Source organism: Amblyraja radiata, chromosome 12, assembly GCF_010909765.2.
Source record: "Amblyraja radiata isolate CabotCenter1 chromosome 12, sAmbRad1.1.pri, whole genome shotgun sequence".
NCBI lineage: Eukaryota > Metazoa > Chordata > Chondrichthyes > Rajiformes > Rajidae > Amblyraja > Amblyraja radiata.
This window is the reverse complement of record NC_045967.1, coordinates 14540121-14566979: the sequence shown is the minus strand read 5'-3', so window position 1 is coordinate 14566979 and position 26859 is coordinate 14540121. Positions and strand designations below refer to the sequence as shown.

Genomic DNA, 26859 nt, shown 5'->3' with positions numbered 1-26859 from the left:
TGAATCTCTGGAACTCTCTGCCACAGAGGGTAGTCGAGGCCAGTTCATTGGCTATATTTAAGAGGGAGTTAGATGTGGCCCTTGTGGCTAAGGGGATCAGAGGGTATGGAGAGAAGGCAGGTACGGGATACTGAGTTGGATGATCAGCCATGATCATATTGAATGGCGGTGCAGGCTCGAAGGGCCGAATGGCCTACTCCTGCACCTAATTTCTATGTTTCTATGTTTCTATGTTTCCACCCGAGTTGTTTTACCTGTTCCACAGTTCTCCACATTGTTTCTCTTGAGGTCACACTTCCCCTAGCCAACAATGGACCCACCAGGCAATGCATTGGCTAAGGTCATCTGTGGCTGGTTCTGTTTGGTTCTCATCTCTTCCCAACTTTTCGCCTCCCCCCACCCCCTACTTTCACTCTGAATATTGGACCCGACCCGAAACGTCATCCATCCCCCTTCCACAGAGATGCTGCCTGACCTGCCGTGTTACTCAAAGACTTTGTGTCTATCAGTGTTCATACCGTTGGATTGAGGTGCTGTTCCAGTTCAACTGATTTAAACCAGTTTACTTGAAGGATCTTTGACCTGAGACGTCAACTTTGTTTCCCTTTGCACAGACGCTGTCCCATCTGCGGAGTTAATTCAGCATTTTTAATATTTACTTCTGATTACAGCATCTGCAATGTGTTTATTTTTATTCAGCTGATGCCAATTAAGCTTGATGGAGATTGGACTTTGTGGCCATTATCGGCCTTGGTGTTGTTATGGTGTCAGCCTGACATGGAACCTTGTCCTCTTAGGGCCTAAGCTCTAAGGCTCTTTAGGGCTAACGGAATCGAGGGATATGGGGAGAAAGCAGGAACAGGGTACTGATTCTGGATGATCAGCCATGATCATATTGAATGGCGGTGCTGGCTCAAAGAGCCGAATGGCCTACACCTGCACCTATTTTCTATGTTTCTATGTCCTTAATAGCTTTAGCCTGAATTCTGAATTTCTTTGGCTCTGTAATCTGCTGATTTTCTCATCTGACAATCAACGGAACCAATGCATTGAAATTTATGTCAATGGTAAGGCAGTTACATTAAACAGCGAGAATAACAGTATAACATTTTGCTGACTACTCAAAGGAATGGGGGAGAGCAGCCAGCAATGCAGAACTCATGTCAATGAATTTAATGAAGCAGGTTCTGCTCTACCAGAGACATTTTTGGCAACTGTGCTTTGGAAGCAGTCTCTTCTCGTATAAGGAATTCAATGTGCGCAAGCTTTTATGCTGTTGTTTGTTATTTGGAGAATCCTTGTGCAACTGTTCCAATATTTTTTTTCCAATTGTTTTTTCATGATTAATTCTCTCCATGACTATGCCAATCCCTTCTTCTCCTTCCTCCCACCCATCCCCAGATTCTGTCCCTCTTCCAGTCGACACAATCTCCAGAGTGTAGGAAGGAACTGCTGATGCTGGTTTAAACCGAAGAGACACAGAAAGCTGGAGTTACTCAGCGGGACAGGCAGCATCTCTGGAGAGAAGGAACGAGTGATGTTTCTTGACCCAAAATGTCACCCATTCCTTCTCTCCAGAGATGCTGCCTGGCCCGCTGAGTTACTCCAGCTTTTTGTGTCTATAATTTTCTAATTCCAGATTCTTGCAAATCCCAAATTATCGAGCATGAATATAAAGTCCTTTGATTGAAGGGGATAGGGGCAAAATATAATAGGAACCTGAAACTTTAGACTTTAGAGATACAGTGCAGAAACTGGCCCTTCAGCCCACTGAATCTGTGCTGACCAGTGATCACCATGTGCACTAGCACTATCCTACACACTAGGCACAATTTACAATTTTACTGAAGCCAATTGTTCATCTTTGGAGTATGGGAGGAAACTGGAGCACCCAGAGAAAACACATGCAGTCATAGGGAGAATGTTCAAAAACTCCGCACAAATAAGCAGGTATCTGGCACTGTAAGGCAGCAACTCTACCGCTGTGCCACTGTGCTGCCCCCCAAAGAGCTGAAGCTCTTTCAATCAGAGGGTGGTGGGTATATAAAATGAGCTGCCAGAGGAGGCAGTTGAGGCAGATATTATAAATATTTGAAAGATACTTGGACAGGTACATGGATAGGAAAAGTTTGGAGGGATATGGACCAAACAGGGGCAAATAGGACAAGCTTAGATGGGGCATCTTGGTCGGCATGGATGAGTTGAGCTAATGTGCCTGTTTCCCTGCATGGATAAGGTAGCACAATAATTGAAGTCAGAAGACTAGTATGTGCTAGATGACTAAAGGGCCTGTCCCACTTGGGCGTCATTTGCGCGTCACACAGGTGGTGTGTGAGGATTTTGAGAATCCCAAAATCCTGGGACGCCGCGCGCTACCGCACGTCACTGCCTACTGCCACCACGTCTCACCACGCACCATGCGCGCGTAATGCACGCCATGCGCGCGTTACGCGTGTGTCGTGCATCGTGAAGCGTAAATTATGTTGCGTAAATGACGAGCAAATAACACCTAAGTGGGACCGCTAGATGTTGTACATAGGGCAGTGTTCTCATAACTTTATTGACGCGGGTATAATCCTGGCCTCTGGTTCTGTTTGGGGGGAGAAATTTGCACTATCTCCCTGAAACTGTGTGGGTTTCTCCCTGATGATGTCGTTTCCTTCCTGAGTCTAAAGCCTTGTGTTTTGATGTATCAATGAGCCACTATAAATTTCTCTTGAATGGGAGAATGTACGGTTCACTAGAAGATCCAGCCACAGGCGATGGCTGTAGGCCCTGCAGCAGCCTGGGCCTCGCCTGGATCGGTTGACACTCCAGGAGACCGATGGCGTGGACGGGACTGGACAGAAATGCCGCTAAAACCTGGCGACTCTTGTATGCGGTCACAGTAGGTTATTTCTGTACTGTTTGCTATCCGGGGATTGTGCTTAAGGCAATGCTTTACTGAGCTGTATGCAAAAATAGAATTTCACTGTAATCCTGTATATGTGATAATTAAAAAAAACATTGACCAGTGGAATATGTGATAGAATATGTTATGGAGTAATCATTATGAGGAAATAAACAGGAATGCAGGTGGTGGGATTGCTTTGAGGACTAACATGGAATCAATAGGTTGAATGGCCTCCTATATTGTAAGGAAATATGTATCAGAATACCTGGATATTGAGCTATGGATGTTCATGACGCAAAAAAGTAGACAGGGAATCAAATAAATCTGATTTTTGTTTGAAAATATTGGTCTCAGTAATGCTGACTATAAAAATATTGGATTATCATAAAAATCTATCTGGATCATTCATGTATTTTATTGCTATTATTACCAAGTCACTCATTAGTCTGAAGAAGGGTCTCGACCCGAAACGTCACCCATTCCTTTGCTCCATAGTTGGGTGGCTAGCTAGATTGAGCTACATACTGGATAGCTAGGTAGCTAGACTGAGCTAAATGCTGGATAGCTAGGTAGCTGGACAATAGACAATTGGTGTAGGAGTAGGCCATTCGTCCCTTCGAGGTAGCACCGCCATTCAATGTGATCATGGCTGATCATCCACAATCAGTACCCCGTTCCTGCCTTCTCCACATATCCCCTGACTCTGCTATCTTTAAGAGCTCCGTCTAGCTCTCTCTTGAGAGCATCCAGTGAATCGGCCTCCACTGCTTTCTGAGGCAGAGAATTCCACAAATTCACAACTCTCTGGGTGAAAAAGTTTTTCCTCATCTCAGTTCTAAATAGCCTACCCCTTATTCTTAAACTGTGGCCCCTGGTTCTGGACTCCCCCAACTTCGGGAACATGTTTCCTGCATCTAGTATGTCCAACCCCTTAATAATTTAATATGTTTCAAAATATCCCCTCTTATCCTTCTAAATTCCAGTGAATAAAAGCCCAGTCATTCCAATATGACAGTCCCACTATCCCGGGGATTAACCTGGTGAACCTACGCTGCACTCTCTCAATAGCAAGAATGTCCTTCCTCAAATTAGGAGACCAAAACTGCACACAATACTTCAGGTGTGGTGTCACCAGGGCCCTGTACAACTGAAGAAGGACCTCTTTGCTCCTATACTCAACTCCTCTTGTTATGAAGGCCAACATGCCATTAGCTTTCTTCTCTGCCTGCTGTACCTGCATGCTTACTTTCAGTGACTGATGTACAAGGACACCGATGTCTCATTGCACTTCCCCTTTACCTAATCTGACATCCCATTCAGATAATAATCTGCCTTCTTGTTCTTGCCACTAAATGGATAACCTCACATTTATACACATTAAACTGCATCTGCCATGCATCTGCCCACTCACCCAAACTATCCAATTCACCCTGAATCCTCACGGTTCACATTGCCACCCAGCTTTGTGTCATTTGCAAATTTGCTAATGTTACTTTTAATTCCTTCATCTAAATCATTAATATACTGTACTTAAAAGTACAGTACTTTAAAAAGAAATGGTTTCAGGATCTGGTAAAGGGGGATGAAAAATACGAAGTTGGTATATCCCTTTCTTCATAATAGTGCTTTCGTTTCTTTTTCTCTTTTTTCTCTTTTTTCTTTTCTATGGCCTATTTCTTTACTTTTTTCCTTAACTCTTTGCTTAATGGGTCTTTCTTTTTGATCACTTTTTCACGATTCTTTCTCACTTTCTTTGCTTTTTTCTCTTTATAAAGCTTAAAAAATGAAGTGGTACAATAAATGTAATAAGTTATATTTGGCTTGTATTATTGTAATGTACTGTGCTTCTAATAAATAAAATAATTAAAATAAATAAATAAATGATAATAAAATAAAAGATCTTTTATACATATTGCAAATAACTGCGGCACCCCTTGACTTGCTGCCTGCCTTTCTGAAAGGGACCCGTTAATTCTACTCTTTGTTTCCTGACTGCCAACCATTTTCTATCCATGTCAATACCCTACCCCCAATACTATGTGCTTTAATTTTGCCCACTAATCTCCTGTGTGAAACCTTATCAAAGGCTTTCTCAAAGTCCAGATACACTACATCCACTGGCTCTCCCTTATCCATTTTGCTTGTTACATCCTCAAAAAATTCGAGAAGATTAGTCAAGCAAGATTTTCCCTTCGTACATCCTGCTATCCAAATGCCTTGCTATTACATCTTTAATAATTGACTCCAGCATCTTCCCCAAAAGACACTTGGACAGGACGCTTGGACAGGCAGCTTGGACAGGAACAAGGGTAGCAGAGGTTTAGGGGGATGTGGACTAAAAGTAGGCAAATGGGACTAGCTTAGATGGGGTATCTTGTTCGGCATAGATGAAGTGGGCCAAAGAGCCTATTTCTCAGCTGTTTAACTCTATGACTCCATGACTGTGTTTTCCTTTGGTTCTATCGTTTCCTCTCACAACCCAAAAAATATTTTGGAAGGTTTATTGGCTAATTGGGATGTTGGAACTGGAAAGACAGGGCAGGAAGGACTTACACAGTAATTGATAGGATAGGGCCTTGTGACATGTTGTAGAATAGAGAGATCTAGGAGTGCACGTACATAGTTCCATGAAAGTTGTGTCACCGGTAGACAGGTTGGTGAAGAAGACATATATGCTTGCCATATCTGCTTGCCTTCATTGGTCAGGGCATTGAGTAGAGGAGTTGGGAGGTCAAGTTACAGATGTAATGAAGTTCAGAAGGCCGGATTTGGAGACATGTTTACAGTTCTGCTCACCTACTCGAGGAAAGTTGTCATCAAACAGGAAAGTTTGCAAAAAAAAGGGATTTGTACAGATATTCGTTGACTAAAATGGACACAAATTGGTGAAGTAAGTCTCCCACTGCAACTGATTCTCCTCACTACTACAATCAGTCTGCAGATTGAGGTCTGCCGATGAGGAAGTCAAGGATCCCTTTGCAAAGCTAGTGAGGCATGGTATATTGCCAATCTATAATCACCCTGGAGACATAGAGGGTGAACTACCATCCCAAACTGTCCCATTCCATGTCATAAAGCAAAGAAAAATTAGACAATTTTTCAGAGGTTTCAAGTTGATAGTAAAATTCAGCAGCCATTTGATGCTAAATGCCTTCTGCAATTGTCTTTCTTGTACAATTAAGACCGCACGCCGCAGTACAAACTGCAGGCATATCCTTCAATTACATAAGGCAGATAAAATTGCTGGAGAAACTCAGCGGGTGAGGCAGCATCTATGGAGCGAAGGAAATAGGCAAGGTTTCGGGTCGAGACCCTTCCCACTGATGTGAGGGTGGGGGGGACAGGAAGAAGAAAGGAAGAGGCGGAGACAGAGGGCAGAGGGAGAGCTGGGAAGGGGAGGAGAAAGCAGGGACTACCTAAAACTGGAGAAGTCAATATTCATACCGCTGGGGTGTAAACTGCCCAAGCGAAATATGAGGTGTTGCTCCTCCAATTTACATTGGGCCTCACTCTGGCCATGCCCAGGACAGAAAGGTCGGATTCAGAATGGGAGGGGGAGTTGAAGTGCTGAGCCACCGGGGGATCAGGTTGGTTATTGCGAACCAAGCGGAGGTGTTGGGCGAAGCGATCGCCAAGCCTATGCTTGGTCTCACCGATGTAGAGCAGCTGACATCTAGAGCAGCGGAAGCAATAGATGAGGTTGGAGGAGGTGCAGGTGAACCTCTGCCACACCTGGAAAGACTGCTTAGGTTCTCGGATGGAGTCAAGGGGGGAGGTAAAGCGACAAGTGTAGCATTTCCTTCTGTTGCAAGGGAAAGTACCAGGAGATGGGGTGGTTTGGGTGGGAAGGGACAAATTGACCAGGGAGTTACAGAAGGAGCAGTCTCTGCGGAAAGCAGACAAGGGAGGAAATGGGAAGATGTGGCCAGTGGGGGGATCCCGTTGGAGGTGGCGAAAATGTCGGAGGATTATTTGTTGTATGTGACGGCTGTTAGGGTGGAAGGTGAGGACAAGGGGGACTCTGCCCTTGTTGCGAGTGGGGGATGGGGAGTGAGAGTAGAGTTATGGGGTATAGAAGAGACCCTGGTGAGAGCCTCATCTATATTAAAAGAGGGGAACCCCCCCCCCCCCCCCCCCGTTCCCTGAAGAATGAGGACATTGCCAATGCCCTGGTGTGGAACACCTCATCCTGGGAGCAGATGTGGCGTAGACGGAGGAATGGGATGGAGTCCTTACAGGAAGCAGGATTGGAAGAAGTGTAGTCCAGATAGCCATGGGAGTCAGTGGGTTTATAGTAGATGTCGGTCAGTAGTCTATCACCTGCGATGGAGATAGTGAGATCTAGAAATGATAGGGAAATGGCGGAAATGGTCCAGGCGTATTTGAGTGCCGGATGGAAGTTAGTGGTGAAATGGATGAAGTCAGTGAGTTGTGTATGGGTGCAGGAGGTAGCACCAATGTAGTCGTCGATGTAGCGGAGGTAGAGTTCGGGAATAGGGCCATGGTATGCCTCGAACAAAGATTGTTCGACGTACCCTACAAAGAGGCAGGCATAGCTTGGGCCCATGTGCATGCCCATAGCTATGCCTTGTATTTGGAGGAACTGGGAGGAGTCAAACGGTTTCTCTAGCATTTTTGTCTACCTTTGATTTTCCAGCATCTGCAGTTCCTTCTTAAACAATCCTTCAATGGCATATATAACTTTGTTGATTTAACTTTGTTAAACGGGATTATTTAGTGAAGTGTTTTTCTTTAAAACTCCAGAAACCTCTAGTCCATGCTGAGTTTGTTTTGTCTGAAGGCACACTCTGTTCGAGATAGCTATGAATCCACAAGGTTCTTCTGTACTCAAAGCATTAACGTGCCCAGGAGAAATATACTCATCACAACAAACCCTCTGCAAACCCAGTTGTTGTGGGTGATTGCATTTTTCTGTCTTTGTTGGAATGAGTATTGGCATTGATTTATTATTGTCAGAGATACCATGAAATACTTTGTTTGCGTGCTATTCAGTCAGATCATGCTATACTTGATTACAATCAAGCCATACAGAGGTACAACAGATTGTGCAAAGAGAAAATACCACTGTGCAGAATATAGTGTTAGAGGATTCCAGTTACAGAGAAAGTGCAATTTTAAAAAAGTGCATAAGCTACAATGAAGTGGGTTGGGAGATCAGGCCCATAGTTTACAACAGACCCGTTTAATAGTTTGATGACAACGATGTACGTTTGTAGGTTTAATGACTTTGGTAAATATTGTAAATTGTCCCTAGTGTGTAGGATAGTGCTAATGTAGGGGGTGATCGCTGGTCAGCGTAGATTTGGTGGGCTGAGGGCCTGTTTCAATGCTGTATCTCTAAAGCCTAATTTTTTTTTCTCTCTATCATGAGCCAAGGCTCTTGAAATTAGGCAGCAATTGGCTGAGGTGAACAGAACAGCAAGTGTCCGCATTTGATCGGCCATCTGGAGCTCCACCATTCTCAGTTGGGTTAGAGGAGTTGTCCAATTGCACAACTGCACAAACCTGCTTTAGATTCCTTGCCAATGTTCAGTTGGCTCTTTTTGGAAAACAAGTATCAGGTGTGAGTTGAATCACATTCAGGTGAGGAGCCTTTGTGCCTCAGTGCGACAAATATTCAGACAACACTCTCTGTCTAGGTTTTAAATAAATAATAATGCTACTTGTAAGGAAATGGGCATGGCCCCTACTATTAGTAAGAAGTCAATGCTTTTGAGAGTTCAAGAGAGGAATGGAGGATGCTGGTGAACAGGAGAGCAGGTATTTGGTGTCACGCAACAATTATAAAGCTTCAGGCTTCATTGCTTGTATTTATATCAATGCAACACACATTCAGTTGGACCCGAAACTGGACCCTTAATCATCTGTGTGGGAAGGAACTGCAGATGCTGGTTTACACCGAAGATAGACATAAAATGCTGGAGTAACTCAGTGAGCCAGGCAGCATATCTGGAGAGAAGGAATGGGCGACCTGAAACGTCATCTATCCATGTTCTTCAGAGATGCCGCCTGACCAGCTGAGTTACTCCAGCACCTTGTGTGCTTAAACCAGCATCTGCGGTTTCTACACTTTAAGGCCCGGTGTCCTCGTGGCATTGGATCGGTGAAGTAGGGGTCAGCCTGGCCCAATGCGATGGCATCGGCTCCTTCCACCATGGCCCCGTGCAGCGGCCGCAGGCTACGCTCGATCCGCACGCTCACCCGGCTGCTGCAGAGCCGCCCGTGGGCACGTCCGCCAAGGCCATGACTCAATACAATACAATACAAATTATTGTCATTTGAGCCCCAGTGAGACTCAAACGAAATTTCGTTTCCACAGCCATACAAAACAAAGACAATGTCCTACAGACATACACACAATTTAATTCACACCAAAAATCCATCACAGTGAACCCACTGTGATGGAAGGCAAAGTCTTTTCTCTCCCTGCTCTCAATTTCTCTCCCGATGTCAAGCCCCAGGCGGGTGATGATAAGTCCCACGGCCATTTAGGCCGCGCGGGGCGATTTACGGCCCCCGCTCCCGGTCTTGAAAGTACAAGGTTGGAACCCCCACGGGCGCTGGAATGTCCCACGGCCATGAAGCCGCGCCAGGTGATGTACGTCCCCGCTCCAGGTCGTTCCAACCCCGCGACACGGGCTGGAGAAGTCCGCGTGCGGGGAGCTCCGGGGAAGCGGTCTCTCTCTCCCCCCCGGACCCGCGAGCTCTCGATGTCACGACAGTCCACAGGACCTCGCTGCATTGACTGGAGCTCCGAGCCCAGGAGTCGAGTCGCAGCAGACTGTCACCACCGCTCCCCCGCTCCGAGGCCGGCCACCCCCCACGATGGTGAGTAGTCCGCAGCTCCGCATCTCCCGAGCCCCCGGTCGTTCAGCTGGAGGCCGCTCCACTAGCTAGGCCCCACGACAACGGAGAACCTACAGGAAAAAGGTCCGGGTTTCCCGGACAGGGAAGAGATTTTCAATAGTTTTCCCCCTTCCCCCCCCCCCCCCGCCCCCCACATAACAATTTAAACCGTATTAAAAAACACCAAACACACATTTAACAACCAAAAAATAAAAAAAAGACGACAGGCTGTAGTGGCCTCTGAACGGGTGAGTCGCGCCGCCGCTCAAGACCTCTGCAAACGTGCCATGCGTCACCTCCTGCAGCTGCCTCTCCCTGCGTGCACCGAGTTCACCATGTCCCACTTCCTCAATCATTCACGGAGCTCAGGCTGCTTTCCGAGGGTGCGTGAGTTGTTCACTGAAAGATCACAGCTGCCGTTTTACGCTGAAGCAGATCAGTGGCTATCTGAGGAAACACTCTCTGACTGATTTCTGCATGGATTAACCGCTGATTACACTCCAGCCACCAATAGTTCCCCAGGCACTGCTCAAAGTCACTCTCCCAGAAACCTTGGCACATCCAGCAGAGATGTTCCCAGATGGAAGAAGAGTAAGTCAGGTTGATGTGTTTAGATTGGTTTTGTTTATTGTCACGTGCACTCGTTCTTTCACTCGTGTGTCAGACAATGTAGCTCGCTGTTGGCTTCTGTCGTCGTCCAACATGTTGACGGAATTGTCGCCCGACGCGTCACAGAGTGCATCGCGTCATCGCTTCCAGGGATCGCCATGGGGAGGCTTCTGTCATGATCCCTGTCACGTGTACTGAGGTACAGTGAAATGCTTTTGTTGCATGTTAACCAGTCAGCGAAAAGACAATACGTGATTACAATCGAGCCATCCGCAGTGTACAGATACATGATGAAGGGAATAACATTTAGTGCAAGGTAACATCCGATGAAAGATCGTTCGAGGGTCTCCAATGAGGTAGATAGTAGCTCAGGACCACTCTCTAGTTGTTGATAGGATGGTTCAGTTGCCTGATAACAGCTGGGAAGAAACTGTCCCTGAATCTGGATGTATGCGTTTTCACACTTCTATGCCTTTTGCTTGATGGGAGAAGTGGGAGTGACCGGGGTGAGACGTGTCTTTGATTATGCCGGTGGTCATGAAAAAACATCCTTAATCCAAATTTAACAGTTCTCCTCCCTCCCTCCCTCCCTCCCTCCCTCCCTCCCTCCCTCCCTCCCTCCCTCCCTCCCGTGGCATGAACTAATTCAGGCTACAGTGCAATCAAATGATGATTCCCATGAGCACAGTCCCCTTGTATTTCCTGGACCACTCACCTCTTCCTCACTGCACTGCCTCGATCTCTGGGGAACACAAACAGCTTCTGCACCTACCACCTGCAAGCACAGTAAGATGGGAATTCATCTTCAGAGATTCCCTCCAGACGTTACTTCCCCAGACACTCTCCATGGCTCCCACGTGGTGTTTCTCCAAACTGGTATCCCCAGTCCTCGGCAGCATGGATTAAATCCCTGCAAAGGTTCATTCTGCACAAATCCAATTGGGAATGAGCAGCACCCTCCTATACTACTGTTTGCTGAACAGAAATAAATTAGCTTCATAGAATTACTTTATACAATTCAGAAAAAACTAAAACTAAATTTCTATCCCAATCTCTAAAGGACATTTGGACAGGCACATACATAGGAAAGGTTTAGGGGGACATGGGCCAAATGTATACAAATGGGAACTAGTGTGGATGGATATTTTGGTCAGGATAGATCTGTTGGGCCCAAGGGGCTGTTTCCGTGTTCTATGACTCCATGATTCTATTAATATAGAAACATTGAATGGAAAGTCTTATTTAAACCTTGTAGGAAGCAAATGTTCACTCTGTAAGACCATCTGCTCCTCCTCTCTGTTTTACAATGGAAGGGTATTGCAGGCAGCTGGATCCCAGGTCTCTGAAACAACATCCAATTCAATGCTTTAAACATCAGGAAGGTGGTCCTGGGATACAATGGTCTATTTAGTGAAACCATGTGGCTTATGTTTGGACCCTTGCATCCCATCTGATCCCAAACTGAGGTCCATTGTGAGGCTATGCACAAGCAAACTTGATCGCCGGACAATGCAGCAATGGTCTGCCTCTGAACTCAATTGCTGAACATTCCTATCTGCATCATCTCAACTGACTGTCCTTCAGTGTCACTAGACTCCTTTGCAGATATGACAAGGGGATGAATCCCTTCTAAATGAGATACTCAGAGGAGGAGAGATTTCTTTAACCAGACAGTGGTGAATCTGTGGAATTAATTGCCACAGATGACCGTGGAGGCCAAGTCATTGAGTATTTTTAAAGTGGAGACTGGTCTATAGGTTAGGTGAAGCTCTTGATTATGGGCATCATAGGTTACAGAGAGAAGGCAGGATAATGGTGTTGAGAAGAAAAAATAGAGCAGACGCGATGGGTCGAATGGCCTAATGCTGCTCCTTTTTTCTAAGATCTTATGAGAGTCATGGTTCATAGATCTACCCCTGGACGACTTCCTAATTGGAAGATTGTTCCGCGTCCATCCTTCTTTTACTTTGATTTTTTTGTGATTAAAATAGCTTGTCCTAAACTGCTCTTTGGACAGGCATTGGGTAATATGCACCCAAACTGGGATACCGTGACAAGCCCTTGTGCAAAGATGAGATGGTTCAGATGATAAATTTGATTAAATGTTGAGACTAATGAAAGTAGAAGAAACAAACCTTCTGCTACGTCAGTGGCTGCAATTAATCTGGCGGGTATTGAGGGGCCAGATGCGAAATGCATCCACCTTTCTGCTCCAGTCTAGTGAGAGGCTGGGATATAATGGGAGGATTGATTGATTGAAAGATACAACATGGAAACAGGCTCCTTGGCCCACTGATCTCTTGTGTTAATAAGTTGGTTCTTCAGATGAAGTATCAAAGTTTTGCGTAAACTGCGTTTCACCTAATGGTTGAAGTAATCCTATGCATTTGGGATCAGTGTTGCAGCCACAATGGGCAAATGGGACCAGCTTAGATGGGGCACCTTTGTTATCATAGACAGGTTGGGCCAAAGGGCCTGTTTCCGTGCTGCATGACCCTCTGTTAAGGTGAGATGAAATGGGGTAGAAGAAATGTGGCATGGAGCAAATTCACCAGCATGGACTCATCGGGCTGAATGGCCCGTCCCTGCACCATTAATACATTGGCTTGAATTTTGTTTGGGCTGTTGATTGTGTTGGCTGTTGCTGAGGATGAAGAATTACTGTGATTAGAGATTGTGGGTTTGGCGCTGCCTCTATCAGACGTGTCAAAATTAATGTCAGATATCTTTTATCATTTTCTCTCAGTAGACCAAATTACAATGATTGATATATCACTTTCACTAAAATACACATTGTTAAGGAGAAATGCCTGCTCTGATGTGAAAATATTAGTCCAATTAAGCTGCACTTATTGCTGTGGGATCAAACATTTGGACGTATTTGGACAGGTACATGAAGAGACTTTTGAGATACAGCGCAGAAAAAGGCCCCTTCAGCCCACCAAGCCTGCGCCAACCTCCGATCATCTTGTACACCAACACTAACGTGTACACCAGGGAAAATGTACTTCTTTTTTTAACAAAAGCCAATTAACCTACAGACCTGTACATCTTTGGAATGTGGGGAGAAACTGGAGGACCTGGAGAACACCCAAGTGGTCACAGGGAGAACATGCAAACTCCGTCCACACACCATCACCCACCCTATCCAACCCCTCCATTTCACCTTCTCCAAATGGCTATCTTCTCTCCACACTAACGGTCCTGATGCAGGGTCTCGATCAGAAATTTTCACCTCCCCTTGGCCTCCTGGATGCTGTCTGAACCATCGGTTCCTCCAGCAGTTTGCTTTTCTTTGCAAGCATTTGATATCAATCAGCAGTAAAATACACGTCAAGTAGTTCTGAAATGTGACATTTGAGTGAAAGACACAACTTGGAAACGGGCCCTCCAGTGCATCGAGTCCCCACACTAGTTCTATGTCATCACACTTTCTCATCCACTCCCGACACACTGGGAGAAAATTTACAGGGGGCAATGAACTATCAAACTCACATGTCTTTGGGATGGTGGGGAGGGGGAAACCGGAGCACATTTTCCTATTATACGAGTTTGGCTTGATTCTATTTAAGTATAGTATTATCTGATTTCACGGGATAGCATGCAAAACAAAGCTTTTTATCGTACCTCGGTACGTGACAATTATAAATCTACATCTAAACATTTTGTGAACGAACAACTGATGGTGGTCCACGATATGAAGACAACATCAGCATTGTCTTGTGGCAATGTCCTTTGCACTTCCACAGCGTCATAGTCAGAAAGGTCCCTCAGTCCTCATCAATGATGCCCTGTGGCATGGCAAGACAGCATTCATCCATAGTGGGGTATAGTGGAGTGAAGAACGCACTCTGCCGCCAATACATTGGCAACCAGCTAAGCTTTAGGAAGCAAAGCAGTACACGTGGACATTGATGGCACCAAAGTAGAGATAGTCAAAAGTTTCAAGTTCTTTGGAATAGATATCACCAGCAATTTGACATGGAACAGCCACATCGAAGCAATGGCCAAGAAAGCACGCCAACGTCTCTATTGCATCAGAAGGCTTCGGACGTTTGGCATGTCCCCGCCAACCCTCTTCAACTTCTACAAATGCATCGTAGAAAAAGCATTTTATCGGGATCTATCAGAGCATGGTTCGGCAACAGCTCCGTCCAAGACGCAAGATATTGTAGAGAGATGTGGACTTAGCCCAGACCATCACGCAAACTAACCTCCCAACCCAGTTTGGTCAGCTGTCAAAAAACTACAGCAAAACACCTAGTGATGGAGGAACTCAGCGGGTCAGGCATCATATGTGGTGGCATTGGACAGCCAATGTTTTGAGGCAGGTTAATTTATCAAGTTCCTGACCCAAAACCTTGTCCATCCATCCTTTGCACAGATACTGATGACCTGCTAAATTCCTTCAATATTTTGTCCTTTGATCAAAATTACAGCATCTGACGTGTTTCTGACATTCAAACATAAAATCACATATTATTAAAATGATTCAGAATATTAAAAATATATATACAGATGTAAAATATACAGATGTAAAACAGATGTAAAATAACTGACACCAGTAAAAAAATAAATAAATGAACAATTAAATTAATAAAATGTGGGCTCAGAAGACTTGCAGACAAAAGGAACTGCAGATGCTGGTTTACTCCAAAGACAGACATAAGTGCTGGAGTAGCTCAACGGATCAGGCAGCATCTCTGGAGAGAAGGAATGGGTGATGTTTTGAGTCAACCCTTCTTCAGCATGACCATAGATGCTGGAATCTTGAGTTAAAAGCAAAGTCCCTAAGGAACTCAACAGGTTAGGCAACATTTGTGGCGGGAATGAATGGAGAGCGTTTCAGGCTGAAGAAGAGTCCCGACCTTTCACAGATGCTACCTGATCTGTTGTTTACCAGCAAAACAAAAGACAAAAACAAGTATTACTGACATTTAGTGATGCTCCATGAAGTGGATTACCTCCATAAAGTGATGCTCTCTCCCTGATCTCCACTTGGAGTTACACAAGCATTTCCCTGTGACTTTGGAACTTCTAACATTGTTGAAACTCCCAAAGATTCTGTTTACCATGTGGGGATGTGAAAGCATTTATTCTGGTATCGCTGATTTATTATTATTTTTTTCCCCCATAAAATCCAAGCTGGTCTCTTCTGGATGACACATTCATTAACTGAAAGAACTCCTCTGCAAAATAGCACGGATCTGGGCAGAATGCCTGAGATTCGCAAACTTGACACACAAACACACACACCACCATGTGCGTATGAAGTTCTCTCACCCACGTCCCTACGCGAATAGAGCATTTAAATGCTTGCTTTAAAGTGTGGAAGAATTTCGTGAGCAATTATTTTATATGGGATCGTGTGAACTGTTTTTAATTAGACATGACTTTTGCTTTCTAAAGATTGCTCGGGAAGGTAAGTGCCAGTGTAATTTCTTCCTATAATTTTAGCAGACTGGTGAGTCATCCAAAAGATATCATCAGTTGTTCAAAAACAAATCATTCAACCCAGCCTTCAGAGGTCAACATCATTATTGATAGCATAATACTCTCTCTGCCTTCTATCATAGTCTTAGAGTTAGAGCATGGAAACTGTCCATTTTTGCCCAACTAGTCCATGTCGATAAAGTTGCTTAACGAACTAGTCCCACTTGCCTGCCCTTGGCCCATATCCCTACAAAACATTCTTAACCGTCTTAACCAATGATGGCGCAGTGGTAGAGTTGTTGACTTACAGCACCAGTGATCTGGGTTCGATCCTGACCGCGAGTGCTGTCTGTGTGGAGTTTGCTCGTTCTTCCCGTGACCACATGTGTTTTCCCCGGGTGCTCTGGTCTCCTCCCACACTCCAAAAGACGTACATGTTTGTAAGTGAATTGTAAATTATCCTTAGTGTGTAGTATGTGGTAGTATAAAGGGAAAAGCCAATTGGCCCGTTTCTGCGCTGTATCTCTAAACTAAACTAAACTAATGTACCTGTTTAAGTGTCTTTGAAATGTTGTCATTGTACTTGGTCATAACACTTATTTTTAGTTTAGTTATGTTTAGTTTAGTATGGAGATACAACATGGAAGCAGACACATGGACCCACCGAGTCCACGCCGACCATTGATCACCCGATCACATTAGTTCTATGTTATCCCACTTTCCCCACCCCCCACGCACAAGGGGGAATTTACAAAGGCCAATTAACCTGAAAACCCACATGTCTTTGAGATGTGGGAGAAAATCGGAGCATCCAGCGGAAACACAGTCACAGGGAGAACGTGCAAACTCACCACAGACAGCACCCAAGATCAAACCCCGGATTCTGCTGCTGTGTGGCAGCAACTTTATCTGCTGCACCACTGTGCTGGGGCCTTGAACGTACCACCCTCTGTGTGGAAAAAAAAGCCCGTCTCTTAGGTACATTTTAAATCTTTCTCCTCTCACCTTAAAGCTATACACTCTTGTTTTAGACCCTCCGTACCCAGCGGGAAAGATTGTGACTATTCACATTTTTTGGGTCCTTGATCATTTTGTATACATCTATAAGGTCACCCCTTAGCTTCCTGTGTTCTAGGGGGAAAAGGCCCAGCTCATCCAGCCTCTCCTTATAACTCAAACCTTCCAGACCCGGTAAGATCCTCGTACATCTTTCTTGTAGCTCATTTGCTTTGTAACTTCTGGCAACAATTTGAGAGACCATCATCCTTCCAATCTTTGTCCAGGTATTTCCTTGGATATGAGAAATTACTTCAACCTACGGATGGCTCGATTGTAATCAAGTATTGTCATTCTGCTGACTGGTTAGCACGCAATAAGTAGCTTTTCACTGTACCTCGGTATATGGGACAATAAACTAAATTCAAACTCTTCTTAGGTGGAGATGAACCTCAACAGATGACCATGGTGGAATGTCTTGGTTATTACTGATCAACAGTATTGCTATTTACATAGTCCTGATCATAGATTACAGGAATGGAGAATTTTATATAGCATTTTCATCTTTATAATCCGAATATTTATTATCCTAAAGATTAGAGAAACTCCAATCTTTATTTTACCTAACCAATTATTTTTTTTGCCAGTTGTAACACATTCTGATCAACTGCCTTTCTATTTTGACTGTAATAAATAACAGATGTTTTATTAGTTAGTTCAAAATTACCATAAATGGTGGTAACACTATTAAAACGACAAAAATAAGTGGCAAAGGCTTTAATTGGATGACAAAATTCGGAAAAAAAACACCCTGCAGATGCTGTAGATGGGAAATTACAGAATTGCTGGAAACCTTCAGAAGGTCAGGCAGTATCTGTGGAAAGAGAAACAAAACATCTTAGGACAAAGAACCTTTTTTCAGAACTGGGAGAGAGTAAAGTTAGTTAAATTGGGGCTGCCATCAAATTGATTGAAAGATACAGTATGTAAACAGGCCCTTCGGCCCACTTATTCCACGCCAACCATCAATCACCCATTCACATTGCTACTGTGTTATCGAATTTTGGCATCCACTCCCTACCCACTTGTGGCAATTTTACAGAGAACCGGAACACCTCCGCAGTTCAATGCAGTCACACAGAGATTGTGCAGACTCCACACAGACAGCACCAGGCCATGATCAAACCCAAGTCTCTGGCATTGTGAGGCAGCAGCTCCACCCGCTGTACCACTGTGCCGCACAAGGAAAAGCTGTGCCTAGCTGAAGAATTGTAGGTGTATCGATTTAGTTTGATCAATTGGCCACTCGCATTCACTTTGTGAAATAGTAAAATGAATAAATAGTTTCACAAAGCTCTCACTGTTCCTCGAACAATCTATTGCAGGGCCTTTTACTGGGGAGCATATTTTTAAGGTGATGTGCACGGCATGTTTTTTTATACAGAAGGTGGTGGGTGCTCGGAACGTGATCTAGGGGCAGTGGTGGAGGCAGATAAAATATAATTTAAGAGACTTTTGGATAGGCACATGGATGTGCATGGAATGGAGGGAAATGGATCATGTGCAGGCAGATGGGAGTAGGTCTTGGCATCATGTTTGGCACAGACATTGTGGGCCGATGCGGAAGGAAAAAGGCGATTGAGATGATCAAATAATTAGAAATTAATAATTGTGGCGTTTTCCTGAATGTATTTAGATCAAATATATATGATTACTTGGAAATGCCAAACACAGGCAGGTGGGACTAGTGTCTATCTTCAACATATACATCACCTTTGTTGTCCCCATGTGGTATTTGATATCACTTACAACGCTTCTCCAGTGCAAGATTCAATGCGCAGGATGTGCTGATTTGGACTGTGGGCTCTTTGATACCTTTGTAATAATCAGCCATAAAGCACAGAGAATTGTGGAGCCAATGTAAAGAATTTCTAGCCCCAGGTCTATTTAGTTAAAATTAACGTACAACAGAGGAACTATTACACTAATGGGTATAAACTACAGACCATCAAATAATAGGAAATGGACAGTAAAATGAACTTGCTGGTAAATTGCATAAAGATACAAGGCTCTGGAGTAATGATAATAGGAATCAATTATATTATGCAGAGTGTAATAGTTTGTTCGAGGGCAAGAGGGGGAGAAAATGTGTACAAAAGAAAATTGCAGCTCACTGCCTTTTTATAAGCTCTGTGTGTAGCCAAGGCATTCTCAATGTTGAATCTTTTCAGTTTGTCTCTTTAGATTTTTTTATTTTAGTTTTAGAGATACGGCATAGAAACAGTCCCTTCGGCCCACCTCCCACACCGACCATTAATCACCCGTTCACACCCTATCTATGTTGTCCTATTTTCTCATGCACTCCCTACATACCAGGGGTAATTTGCAGAAGTCAATTAACCTACAAACCAGCACGTCTTTATGATGTGGGAGGAAACTGTTGCACCCGGAAGAAGCCCACAAGGAGAATGTGCAAACTTCACATAAGCAGCACCCGAGGTCAGGTTTGAACCTACGTCTCTGACGCTGTGAGGCAGCAACTCTACCATTGCCAACATTCCAGATCATAAATCATTGCATTTTTTATGTATACATCTCTTTCTTTTCTTCAATGCAAAGCATGGTTGGAGCTCGCGAGTTTCACCAACCTGTCCTTGCAAGACAATTCCTACGGTGAGAGTTCTAGGGAGGCAGTCATGTTAAAATGTATCCATTTATATTTATTTACTAACAAGTTGAAGTGTAGCCTTGGGCAAACCATTTAGAATTAATATGTCCTTAACTCAGCCATGTGTGTTACAGTTAGTCTATTTGCTCTTAAATCTGTTAATTGGGCCATACATTTCTGGGAGGTGTGACAGCTCCAAACATGTGATAGGATGGGATCATTTAACAAAACATTATTGAGTAACTAGGATCTGAATGGTTTGGTTCAATACCTGTAAATTCTCTATTCTAGATTCATCTTTCATTAAGACACAAAATGAGACCTTTCAGGTCGTCATCAGTTTCAGTAGTTTATTGTCATGTGTACCGAGGTACAGTGAAAAGCTTTTCTTGCATGCAGTCCAGTCAGCAGAAAGACTATACTATTACAATCGAGCCATTTACAGTGTATAGATACATGATAAGGGAATACCATTTAGTGCAAGATAAAGCCAACAATTCGAATCAAGGGTAGTCCTAGGGTCACCAATAATTTAGATAGCAGTTCAGCACTGCTCTGACTCTCTGAGTTGTCCCATCTATCCCATTCCCTGTGAGTTATACTCTCATGCCCATTAATACTCTTTCCCCATTCTTGCACTGGGAGCTATTTACAACAACTGCAGCAGTACAGTGGTGCATTTGGTAGAGACACTGCCTCACAGCGCCAGAGACCCAGGTTTGATCCTGACCTCAGCTGCTGTATGGCAGCTTTGATGTTATTGCAGGTCGTGGTGTCGGTGGAATGGGCCACTGGAAGCCCGACAGCAGCCCTGGGAACAGGTAGTTTAATGGCACTGGAGACACTATAATTGTTCTCCCTGTGACCTCGTGGGTTTCCTCCAGGTGCTCCGGTTTCCTCCCACCTCCCACAAGACGTGCAGATTTGTAGGTTAATTGGTCACTGTAAATTGTCCCCCAAGTGTGTAAGGAGTGGGTGAGAAACTGATAACATAGATCTAGAGGCAGCACAGCGGTGCAGCGGTAGAGTTGCTGCCTTACATCACCAGAGACCCGGGTTTGATCCTGACCGTACAGAGGTTGCTGGTTTGTAGGTTAATTGGCTTCTTTAAATTGTAAATTGTCCCCAGTGTGCGGGATAGTGCTAGTGTACGGGGTGATCGCTGGTTGGCTCGGAGTCGATGGGTTGAAGGGCCTGTTTCCATGCTGTATCTCCAAACTAACCTAAATTTCACCATCTGCAGTGTAACATTTACTATTAAATGCAGGACTACCTCGTGCAGTACTGGTCACCCCATTACAGGAATAATGTAGAGGCTTTGTAGACGGTGCTCAAGAGGTTTACCAGAATGCCGCATGGATTAGACAGTGTTGGCTATAAGGGGAAGTTGCAAAATCTTGCACAATCGTTTTCACTGGAACAAACTGCCAGTGGACAGTGGTGGAGGCAGAAATGATAGTTGCATTAAGAGTCTTTTGGATTGAAACATGGATATGCAGCAAATTGAGGGATATGGATTACATGCAAGCAGAGGAGATTTGTTTAACTTGGCATCATACTGGCACAGAAATTGTGGGCAGAAGGGCCTCTTCCTCTGTTGAACTGTTCTATGTTCTATGCATTTGACTAGCATGAGTGAACACGGTTAACTCTGAACAGGGAATAATGCAAGCATTGATTGTAATTCCTACATGTACATGGTATAATGCCCAGGAAATAAACTACATGCCAACGGGTGAGTTAATTTTTTTAAATTAAAAGGATGGGTGGCACAATAACTCTGTGGTAGTTGCTAACAACCCGTGTTTGATCCTGACTACGGGTGCTGTCTGTATGGACTTTATACATACTCCCTGTGGCCGCGTGGGTTTTCTCTGGGTGTTCCGGTTTCCACCCACATTCCAAAGACCTGCGGGTTTGTAGGTTAATTGGTTTCTGCAAATTGTCTCCTGTGTGTAGAAAATAATTAGTGTGTAGGTGATCGTTGGTTGGAATGGACTAAGTCGGCCGAAGGGCCTGTTTCTATGCTATACCTCTAAACTAGACTAAATTAAATTATTAGTAACCCTAAGAATGGTCAGGTGAAAGTGAAGAGATTTAAGTGGAGGGAATGTCCTCCCACTTCACTCAACACTCAACAAACAATATAGCAAGAGCTACATGATGCATCTGCTCTTCAATCTCACTGAAATGTGAAATGGAGTGCGATACATATCCACTTCTACATCCCACTTTTCATGCAAGTGACACAGGACAAATTTCAAGTCAAGTGTGCAAGCATTTAATTCTCTTTATAGTTTGTTTATGTTTGCTTTATCTAAAAAATACTGCCAAGGATTAGGCCATGCGGCATTTTTGAAAGATTTCATTGGTAATCGATGAAGCTCAATGTATTCCAAGGACCATTTCCATTACTTGGAACCATTTTAGGGATCTTAGGCGTTTGGAAGGAAATGACTGTGTTCAATAAGATTCATTGTGAGAATCAGAATGTGGAATTAACGTGTTTTGTGATCACAATATCAATTCTAATGAAAGGACAGCGGTAAGGTTATCAATGTCCTGATTACCATCCAAATATACTGACAGGCATAAATCAATAACTAGTTTTTCTTTATGCCAGTAGTTGTTTTCTTTTGGATCAAGAACTTAATTGGTTTTCCCATAAATATTTCAATGGTTGGATAGTTCTTTATTGTCATGTTTGAACAGCACAGTGAACTTCTTTTGCACAACCCACAAATGCCCGGTCGCCATATTTTGGCGCTGTTTACAAAGAAGGAGAAAAAAAGTCCAAAGTCTGGTTCACGTGTTGGATATACTGGAATGCCCCCAATCCAGATAAGCCGAGGATCTTGCACGGCATTGTTGGGGCGCTCACTGGGAGCCTCCCTTCTGTGTCACCCTTTTTCAGACTCTTCATATCTCGACCCGAAACGTCACCTATTCCTTTTCACCAGAGATGCTGCATGTCTCGCTGAGTTACTCAGTTAAGGATGGCACGGTGGCGCAACGGTGGAGTTGCTGCCTGACAGCGCTTACAGTGCCAGAGACCCGGGTTCGATCCTGACTACGGGTGCTGTCTGTACGGAGTTTGTACTTTCTCGAGTGGGTTTTCTCTGAGATCTTCGGTTTCCTCCCACACTCCATAGATGTACAGGTATGTAGGCTAATTGGCTTGGTGTATGTGTAAATTGTCCCTAGTGTGTGTAGGATAGTGTTAATGTGCAGGGATGGCTGGTCAGCGTGGACTCGTTGGGCCGAAGCCACGCTATATCTCTCTAAACTAAATCACTCCAGTATTTTGTGTCAATCTTCGGTGTAAACCAGCATCTGCAGTTCCTTCTTACACATATGAGTTTTCCCGCACCTCGGGACAATAAAGTCTCAGTGGACCATTTGAACCATTGAAAATGGTAACCATCCAAAATCACAAAATATTTGGCAGCGTCAGGACAAGTTGAGTAAATATTATTTGAGGATTCTTTGAAGTAATCGACCATATCATGGTCAACGAAACTAATATTAAATTGAAAAGTAAAATCCAGATGTATTTGAATTGAGTTTAGTTCGAATTTCATATCTGGCATGGTGGCATTTGAAAACCCATCTCTAGCCCATGAATTATTACTTAGAATAATATTTATTAATTGAATTGTTATTATTAGTCCAGGAGCATAAGCATATGTTGACTACATTACTCGATTCAATTATTTGTGCTACTAAAAAATAAGAATTAACCTAGTCTCCAACGGTGGCAGGCTCATGAATTGTCTTTCACCATTGAAAACTTGTGACTCGTGCTGCCCAAAGCATGATGTGCTAGACAAACTCAGCAGGTTTAGTTTAGTTTAATTTAGAGATGCAGCACAGAAACAGGCCCTTCGGCCCAACAAGTCCGCGCCGACAAGCGATCCCACACACATGAACATTAACACTATCCTACACGCACTAGGGACAATTTATACATACACCAAGCCAATTAACCTACATACGTCTTTAGAGTGTGGGAGGAAACGGAAGATCTCGGAGAAAACCCACGCGGTCATGGGGAGAACATACAAACTCCGTATAGGCAGCACCCGTAGTCAGGATGGAACCCGGGTCTCCGGCCCTGCAAGCGCTGTAAGACAGTAACTCTACCAGGTCAGGCAGCATCTGTGGAGGGAATGGGCTGGTGATGTTTCAATAGACAATAGACAATACACAATAGACAATAGGTGCAGAAGTAGGCCATTTGGCCCTTCGAGCCAGCACCGCCATTCAATGTGATCATGGCTGATCATCCCCAATCAGTACCCTGTTCCTGCCTTCTCCCCATATCCCCTGACTCCGCTATTTTTAAGAGCCCTATCTAGCTCTCTCTTGAAAGCACCTGGAGAACCTGCCTCCACCGCCGAGAATTCCACAGACTTTGGGTCAGGATCATTCTTCAAGCTTGTGGTGGCTTTCTCTGCAGATATGGAAATGGTTGTGAGCTTCAAGTTCCTCAGCGGTAATAATGCCAATGATCTGTCGTGGACCAGCCAGATTGGTGTGACAGCCAAGAAGGTACACATATGCCTCCTCTCCCTAAAGAGAGTGAGAAAGATAAACATGTCTCCAGCGGCTCATAAACTTCTGCAGATGCTTTATGGGAAGCATACTAATGGGTTGCATTACAGATTGGTTTGGGAACAGCACTGCTCAACGCCACAAGAAATTGTGGAGAGTTGTGAATGTAGCTCAGTCCATCACACAACAAGACCCCCCACCATTGACTCCATCTACATTCCCCATCACGCTGCCTCAGAAAACCAGCCAGCATCATCAAAAACCTGTCCCACCCCAGTCATTCCTCCTTCTCCCCGTTCCCAACAGGCCGAAGCTTGAAAGTGCACATTAACTGACTCAGGAACAGCTTATTCCCCTCCATTATCAAGCTTCTGAACAGCCTTTCCATCAGCTCTACTGAGCCACTGTGCCGCCACTACAGGTGAATAGTCAAACTAAAACTATTCTGTGGGATTTTAGATCTTGTGGAGCAACACTGGCATTATATGAACATGAGGATTGCAGTATAAATTGGGTCTGGGGATCCAAAATGACTGCAGGCTAACTGTTGGAGATTTTCTTCAATCTAAGGTTGAGACCTGAGATTCTGTTAAACTGCACTGTCACTTTTTACACTGACACTTGTACTGTTATTGCAGTGCAGGTCAGGAAACTGCCGGGAATGTTTGGTTTTCATAATTTTGCTGCATTTTGCACACAATACTCCAGCAGGTTGTTTGTTTCTCTACGACCGCCTGGAGTTGGGTGATATAAAATTCCCATGATATAAAATTCACTTGTTTATTTTACCTCAAACAGAATGGACAACAAAATTAGAACCACCCAGCTCTAGGGCAGAGAGGAGAATCAGCGGTAGCAAGTCGCAAATCCATCATGGGTGTACAGGAAAGGGTCCCATCGTTTAGAATGAAAAAAAATAAACAAGTGAATTCTTTAGGTGGGGGGGGGGGGGGGGGGGTGTTATATCCTTATGAAGGGCAGCACAGTGGCTCAGCAGTGGAGTTCCTGCCATAGCTCCAGAAACCCAGGTTCGATCCTGACTACGGGTGCTATATGTACGGAGTTTGTATTTTCTCCCCGTGATCGCGTGGGTTTTGTTCAGGTGCTTCGGCTTCCCCCCACACTCAGATGTACAGGTTTGAATGTTAAATAATAAATTGCTCGCAGTGTTTGGATAGCGGTAGTGTACAGGGATCACAGGGCGGCATTAACTTGGTCGGCCAAAGGGCCTGTTCCCACGCTATAAACAGAACGAAAACTCTCCCATCGCTAGCATTTTTTGAGGTCCAATTGTTTATGATCGCATGCTGAGAGCATTATCTTAACTTCATTATTAGCCCCTGTCTTTATTGTTGTTGACATGTTTGAATGAAAATGGGCCCTTCTGCCCACTGAGTCCACACCAACCATCGATGATCATGCGTTCACACTAGCTCAGTGTTATCCCATTTACGTAACCACTCCCAACACACTAGGGGCAAATTTGTAGAGGCCAATTAACCTATCTTCTCGCATGTCTTTGGGATGTGGGAGGAAACTGGAGCACCCAGAGGAAGCCCTCAAGGTCATTGGGAGAATGTGTAAGCTATACATAGACATTACCCAAGATCAAGATCAAACTGGGTATCCAGCAACTCTACCACTGCGCCATTGTGCCGCCACAGTGTAATTGGCATATACTGTAATTTATGTGAGTCAATACAGCTTAAAAACAAATTCATACCACCCAAAAAATTGGAAGGGACTGTGGTTTCAGCGAGTAATAGAGTCATAGAGCACGGAAACGCACCTTTTGATGAAATTCATCCAAGCCGACCCAGATGCCCCATCTAAGCAACTCCCATTTGCCGGCACTTGGTCCATATCACTTTAAACCTTTCCCAGTCATATTAGACTATTTTCTAAATGGGGTGAGAATCCAGAAATTGGAGGTGCAAAGGGACTTGGGAGTGTCCCATTTGGAATATTGTGAGCAATTTTGGGCACCATATCTGAGGAAGGATGCCCTGGCTCTGGAGTGGGTCCAGAGGAGATTGACAAGAATGATCCTAGGAATTAGTATGTTAACCCACTGCATGAAGAGCACTGGGCCTGTACTCGCTGGAGTTTAGAAGAATGAGGGGGGGAACTCATTGAAGCATACTGAATAGTGAAAGGCTTGGATAGAGTGGATGTGGAGAGGATGTTTCCACTAGTGGGAGATCCTAGGACCAGAGGTCATAGCCTCAGAATTAAAGGACGTTCTTTTAGGAAGGAGATGAGGAGAAATGTCTTTAGTCAGAGGGTGTTGAATCTGTGGAATTCTTTGCCAGAGAAGGCTGTGGAGACCATCAATTAATATTTTTAAGGCAGAGATAGATGGATTCTTGATTAGTTCAGGTGTCAGAGGTTATAGGGAGAAGGCAGGAGAATGGGGTTATGAGGGAGAGATAAATCAGCCATGATTGAATGGCGGAGTTTACTTGATAGGCCGATTCTACTCTTATTCCTTATTACCTTGTGTCTATTAAAGTAGCAATGTTACAAAATTTTGAGATTTTAAAAATCAAGTCTGTAATTTATCCCATCAGATAAAGCATAAAAATAAGTTTAATTTGACACCTAATTCACTTTCATATCTCAAGTATTTAAAAAGTTATGGCCATTTTCATACTGGGAAATGAGCATCTTGTTCCCTATTGATTTTCTATGGACATAACAAAAAAGCTGTGATCGTGAACAGTCAAAAGCCCATAACTTTCTTAAAAATTAAGAGAACTGAATGAAATTTTCAGTTATCATAGATTGAAGCATTCTGAAACAAATATAAAATAATCTTACTTGGATGACCTGAAATTAA

At 44.1% G+C, this 26859-nt stretch overlaps 1 protein-coding gene and 1 long non-coding RNA gene across 2 annotated transcripts in view; both read left to right on the top strand.

Annotated features, from left to right (window-relative positions):
- Window positions 1–26859, top strand: part of il1rapl2 (interleukin 1 receptor accessory protein like 2) — an 859242-nt gene that overhangs the window by 145105 nt on the left and 687278 nt on the right. The window lies entirely within an intron of this gene.
- On the top strand, window positions 11744–26395 carry LOC116978957. The gene is made up of 3 exons (XR_004413603.1): window positions 11744–11754; window positions 12016–12118; window positions 26379–26395. It is a non-coding gene; the product is annotated as an uncharacterized LOC116978957 (long non-coding RNA).